Source organism: Schistocerca nitens, chromosome 7 (genome assembly GCF_023898315.1).
Source record: "Schistocerca nitens isolate TAMUIC-IGC-003100 chromosome 7, iqSchNite1.1, whole genome shotgun sequence".
Lineage (NCBI taxonomy): Eukaryota > Metazoa > Arthropoda > Insecta > Orthoptera > Acrididae > Schistocerca > Schistocerca nitens.
The window spans coordinates 245,874,787-245,881,667 of record NC_064620.1 but is presented as its reverse complement, the minus strand read 5'-3'; the positions used below and the strand labels follow the sequence as shown (position 1 = coordinate 245,881,667).

The 6,881-nt window shown below is 41.3% G+C and overlaps 1 non-coding gene across 1 annotated transcript; it reads right to left on the bottom strand.

Annotated features, from left to right (window-relative positions):
- Positions 1-815: 815 nt before the first annotated feature.
- Trnap-ugg (transfer RNA proline (anticodon UGG)) lies at positions 816-887 on the bottom strand. Its single transcript has one exon. It is a non-coding gene; the product is annotated as a tRNA-Pro (tRNA).
- Positions 888-6,881: the final 5,994 nt, after the last annotated feature.

The window sequence follows — 6,881 nt, the reverse complement described above, 5'->3', positions numbered from 1 at the left end:
TAGAAAACTTGATGGAAATAATGAGCACAAAGACGAAACCAATGAAATTTAGAAGAGGGAGTAGAATATCAAAGAGAGACCGTCTAAGGTGTTGGATAAACATTAGAATTCGTATGCAGCTTCAAATACTTGGGAGTAACGCTGCAAACAATTGGAAACACTTTCTCTCAGGACACTATACAAGAGCGTGCGACAGCCGCAAAAAAAAAAAAAAAAAAAAAGCCATTTACGACATCCCCAAGGTAAGAAGATCATCCCTGCCAACTGCGGTAATACTGATCAAGCTCAGTTCATCTAATATGGACCGATATGACGGTGAAAAACGTCAACGAAGTAGAGAATGTTAAAGCCAGATTCCTAAAAAGAGTTCTGTCAATTTTAACATTCCTAAGAAATAGCTACACTTACATAACAGCGCAGGAATCTTTCTTCATAGAAAATATTAGAGAATGCTTCAATCTTTCAGAGACGAAGGCATACTAACGACAGAACAATGCCAGGGTGTTACAAAAGGAAGTCATGGAAACAGAAGGGGTGAATTCCGATACCTAGATTCGAGCTTCCAACTCCTTCACCTGTACACACATTTTGCCGCCCATGGCTTCCACTGGAAGATATGCTAGAAAAGATCATATCACGACCACAAGAAGGACTGCATCTGTAAAATATGCAATATGCCATGTCCCAAATACCTTTTAGTGAATTGTGAAAGCAGAACTTAACCACTTAGCACATTAACTAAAGACTGATGAAAGCATGACTTAGCTGTATTATGTAGCTATCGTGTTTAATAAAGTTATTAATATAAAATGTAAGGGCTCAGCCGGGATTTGAACCCGGGACCTCCTGCACCCAAAGCAGGAATCATACCCCTAGACCACTGAGCCGGTCGGATATGCGGCTGTAGCGGCCGAGTAACCTTCACAGCCAACAGATACATTCCAGCGCTCGCGTGACGATTTCTGTCACGAAACAGCGTGAGTTTCTTAATGGAAGCTGATTCGCTAGCGTACGCATTTGAACACTTTCCTCTTCACCATAGGAAAGAAACAAAGTCATATGTCCTTTAGCTAATCGTCACACGGTCTTTCGATAAACTTGTAGCAGTCGTATGATTCGTACACACTGTTTGTGAGCGACCTTCCACAGAAACGTTCCACTGGGTTCACTGGTGCAAAGATTGGCAAATTACAGTACTTTAAATCTTCAGCAATCTTTACAAAATGCAAACAAATGGATTAATATCGATGAGTCACTACTGGAATCAGTAAATTCGTAAAAAAGGACCTAGTTGTAACCATTTGTGGGATTATCAAATGGATTGATCGGCACAGTAAAGCAGGGAGCAGACTTCGGTTCCTTGGCAGGATATTGGGAAAATGCAATCTGTCTACAAAGGAGAACGCTTGAAAAGCACTTGTGTAGGCTTGCTATAATGTTGCTCAAGTGTGTGGTTTCTGTATCAGATATGACTAATAAATAGGACTAACAGGGGATGTTGAAGGTTCGCAAAGAAGGGCAACACGAAAAAATCAGACAGCATAAATATAAAGTATGGAGTCCCACAGGGCTCAATTCTTGGGCCACTAATTTTCGTAATCTACATTAATGATTTACCAATGACAATTAATAACAGAGCAAAAATAGTAATGTTTGCCGACGATACAAGTATCCTCGTAAAAGGACCCAACTCCACAATGCATCATACAGCCATGACAGTCTCTACTCAAGTACACAATTGGTTCACTGCAAATAGCCTAACCTAAAATCTTTCAAAAACCAATATGATACAATATCTAACAAAAAATAAAAAAAATGAAGTTCCTGAAACACATGTTAACAGTCACAAAATTAATGAAATCACACCAAAAAAATCCTAGGTATCCAGATAGACAGTCACCTAAGATGGAAAGAACAAATTGATCAGCTAGTCAAGAAATTTAGCTCATCGTGCTTGGAACTAAGAGCTCTCCATCAGTTAGTGGACAGAGAAATAATGTTGTTGTCATATTTTGGATATTTCCATTCTGTTCTCTCCTATGGCATAATTTACTGGGGAAATGCTGCAGATGTTGAAAAAGTCTTCAGAATACAAAAAACGAGCAGTGAGACTAATATGTGAGGTCCCTAATGGGGCATCTTTCAGAGGTCTTTTCAAATCTCTCAGAATACTTACCATCACAGGTCAGTATATATACTCACTAATGTTATTTGTAGCAAATAACAGGGAATTGCTTCAGAAAAATTGTGACATCCACGACCATGACACAAGGCAGGTGAAAAACTTTCACCAAGGCTCTGCAACTCTCACTAAAGTACATAGGGGAGTTACTGAGTCAGGCATAAAGGTCTTCAATGAGCTCCCTATCAATATAAAAAAGGAAATAAATAATGTACAGGTTTTCAAAAGAAAAGTAAAATTACTCCTCATCGAACAAACTTTCTATAGAATGAATGAACTCCCTTAAAGATAAAGTTTGATGCTGTTACTTGTAGTTTAACTGAAATTGTGGTGATAAAATGTAAATTTATCTACATCATTACGAGAAAATGTGAATTCCCATGCATCCCACACTCTTGAGCATTCACATAGACATCTTCTTAAGGAATGCAATTAAAATTTGTATTCAAACCATGACCATGAAGCAAATTTACCTGCTTATGTATGTCAGTAGCATAAAAATATGCACTATCACTTATTCTACTATTTTAAACAGTCACTTAAACTGTTTTTGGCATAACGTAGGCTTTAATACTGCATGTATGTAATTGTTCTTAGTAAATAAACAAATGTCTGTGCAATGTGATATATAAATGTTCATGTACTACTTTAATCGTATCAATTGACTTGTCCTATATTACTTGCACACTGGTTGTATAATATGTAATCAACAGGACCAAATAAATAAATGGTCACAGGTTTGTTTGACCCATGAGAGAGTGTCATGGAACTGCTGAAAAATCTGAACTGTTAGCCTCTTCAAGATGGTAACGACGGCATCTTCACAAAACTAAATCGAATTTAGTTCCCTGGTCCCATTGCATGATCTGCTACTGCTGACTTAATTTTTGTGTAGACTATGTATGCAGTCTAGAGCGACGAATGAAAATTTCTATGAAGGGGGGAATCCAACCCGGGTCTCCTCTTCGCTGGGCAGATGCGCTAACCACCTGCACCACTCTGGCTCAGTAGCTTTGCACAACAGCACAGACTATTCTAGCACGCCTCCCTCCCTCAATCTAAACTCCCATTCACGCCTCAGTCTGCTTGGTATTCCCCCTAAACTTGAACAGTACAACAGAGGCTCTCCAACTGCACTGGAATTACACCTGAGCATCGAACGAAGCGGGGGATCGTACCTGAAACCCAGGCGTAGGTGCTTTTAACCAAATGAAAACTATGTGGTTGCAAAGACCTTTTCAAGTTTCAGACCTCATAGATGTTGGAGAGCCTCTGCAATGCTGTTCGAGTTTATGGGGAATACCAAGGGGACTGAGGCGTGAATGGGAATGTGGATTGAGAAGGGAGGCTTGCTAGAATAGTACGTGCAGTTATGCAAAGTCAGTGTGCGAGGGTGGTATGGTGGCTAACAAATCTGCCTGGTGAGTAGGAGACCCGGGTGCAATTTCATTCGTCGCATCAGTCCGCGTATATATACATCATAGATGTTTGGCACTTGAAAAGGCCTCTGGAACGATATAGCTTCATTTGGTTAATTTGTGCAGTCTTGACGACACTTGGTGTTGCGTTCTCTAAGCAAACTATCCCACGAAAGCCTAGCTACAAAAATTCAAGAATCATTATTAAGTGAGGGGATATGTGATTGTACTACAGCGCCGCCTTAGGGACCGCGAAGACAAGATTAGACAAATTACAGCGCCAGGGCCGATTTAAGGCCCAAAACGCCACCACTTGGGGCGCCAAGCTGAGAGGGGCGACTAAGTGCAAGATTTTATGCAATGCATATCAGAATTAGTAGCGAAACCTGACACAACTGAAAGTGCACGAAGGAAAAAGGGAGGGGGGGGGGGCGCCAGATGAAAAGTTCTCGAACCGGCGCTATACAGCGTGGACAGAAAATTTAAATAGTCGTTCTTCCCGCGCTACGTACGTGAGTCACTGTGGTTTGTAGAGTATGGATGTCGACGAAGGTGGGTTTGGAAGAACTCAAAGTAAGCTCGAAGTAGATCACGGTTTATAGGAATTAAGTCCTAGTACATCGTCTAATTACTGTTGTTGCAATACAAGCTGTAGCTCAGTACTGTCGCGAAGCGCCATTGTCCATAATGAGTAAAACACTAAATCTGAGAAATCTTTTTGCAATATTCTGTAACTCGTGTAGTCGTTAATATGGAAGTATAAGGTGTACAACTTTGCTTCCGCCGTTTGCCGATAGGTGGCGATAACGGTTAGTAGCGGTAGGAAGAAACAGATCGCAGGCGTCAGGCAATTAGCTTGGACCTCGATCAACATAACCTCATTCAAACATTAGTCGATCTGTGTCTGCATCATAAAGTTGTTCTTGATTGAAAATGTCAGTTTACGAGCCTAATTCTCGTAATTTGCGGGAGGTGTTACTGTTTTGTTTCAATATGAAGAAAACAGCGGCTGAGTCTCATCGAATGCTCGCAAGTACGTATGGTAAGGACGCTATTAAAGAAAGAACGTGTCGTGAGTGGTTTCAATGCTTCAAGAACGGTGATTTTAACTCGTAGACCGGCAGAGTGGCGGAAGAGAGAATGTTTTCGAAGATGCAGAACTGGAGACATTGCTGAGTGAAGACTCGCGTCGAACTCAAGAAGAATTGGCGCGATTAGTGGGAGTGACACAGCAAGCCATTTCAAAACGTCTCAAGGTTATGGGCATTATTCAGAAAGAAGGAACTTGGGTCCCGTGTGAGCTGAAACCAAGAAACGTTGAACGTCGTTTGTGTGTTTGTGAGCAGTTGCTTTAAAGGCTAAAACGGAAGTGATTTCTGCATCGGATTGTGACCGGGGACTGAAAATGGGTTTATTACGATAACCCTAAACGCAAAAATCATGGGGATATCCCGGGCATGCTTCCACGTCGACGGCCAAACCGAATATTCACGTCTCCAAAATCATGCTCTGCATTTGGTGGAACCGGCTCGGCGTCGTGGACTATGAGGTGTTAAAACCAAGTGAAACAATTACAGGTGCTCGTTGTCGAATGCAATTAATGCGTTTGAGCAGAGCATTAAAAGACAAACGGCCGCAATACAGAGAGAGGCACGATAAAGTGATTTTGCAGCACGACAACGCTAGACCCAACGTTGCAAAAGAGGCCAAAACGTACTCGGAAATGTTAAAATCGGAAGTCCTACCACACCTGTCGTATTCTCCAGACATTGCTCCCTCTATCAACTGTTTAGATCAATGGCGCATGGCCTGGCTGACCAACACTTCCGATCTCGTGAAGAAGTCACAAATTGGATCGATTCGTGGATCGCTTCAAAAGATGAACAGTTTTTTCGACGCGGGATTCGTACACTGCTCGAAAGATGGGAGACAGTAGTGGCCAGAGATGGAAAGTACTTTGAATGATACATGTGTAACCAATTTGTTTCATTAAAGCCTCAAAAGTTGGGGAAAAAACGGCGGATGCAAAGTTGCACACCTTGTATATAAGCATATCGTAGTATCTGAAACTCGTCAAGACAGACCGATTGTATTTTGATGAGTGTAAACATCATCAAGGACATTATCTTTCGTGATGGTATGCTACCTTACTGTGTATCTAGCATCTATTATTTTTATGGCTAATGTTTTTAAAATCGTAATAAATGTTTGAAAATAATTAATTGGCATAAATTATGCCGGCTGATAACGAAGGTACAAGCATATGGAATAGGTTCCCAGGTACGCGAATGATTCAAAGAATTTTTTAGTAACAGAACCCATAATATAGTCCTCACGGGCGAGTGCTCATCAGAGGCAAGAGCATCGTCTTGAGTAACCCAGGGAGGTGCGATAAGACCACTATTACTCTACATATACATAAATGATTTGGCGGAGCGGGTGCGGGGCAATTTGCGGTTGTTTGCTGATGATGCTGTGGTGTACGGTAAGGTGTTAAATTTGAGTGACTACGGGAGGATACAAGTTGACTTAGACAAAATTTCTAGCTAGTGTTCGGGATGGCAGCTAGCTGTAAATGTAGAAAAATGTACGTTAATGCAGACGACTAGGAGAAAATAAACCAATAATGTTCGAGTATAGCATTAGTAGTGTGTTGTTTGACATAATTACGTTGATTAAATATTTAGGCGTAACGTTGCATAGCAGCATGAAATGGAATGAGCATGTAAGAATTAAAGTAGGGAAGGCGAATGGTCGACCTCGGTTTATTCGGAGGATTTTAGGAAAGTGTGGTTCATCTGTAAAAGTGACCTCATATGGGACACAGGTGCTGCCCATCATTGAGAGTTTGGGATCCGCACCAAGTCGGATTAGACAAGGCGAGCTGCTAAGTCTGTTACGAGAGATGCTCAAGTGGGAATCACTGAAGGGAAGGCGACGTTGTTTTCCGAGGAGCACAATTGAGAAAATTTAGAGAACCGGCATTGACGCTGACTCCAGAACGATTCTACTGCCCCGAACATACATTTCGCATAAGTACAATGAAGAGAAGATTAGAAAGATTAGGGCTCGTACAGAGACATATAGACAGTCGTTTTCACCTCGCTCTATTTGCGAATGGAACAGGAAAGGAAATGACCAGTAATAGTACAGGGTATCCTCTGCCACCGACCATACGATGGCTTGCGGAACATGTAGTTGTAGATATGCAACTGTTTGTCTAATATTTAGTATAGATATGATTACGATATGTAAGGGGTTTATTACGAGTATTAAAATTA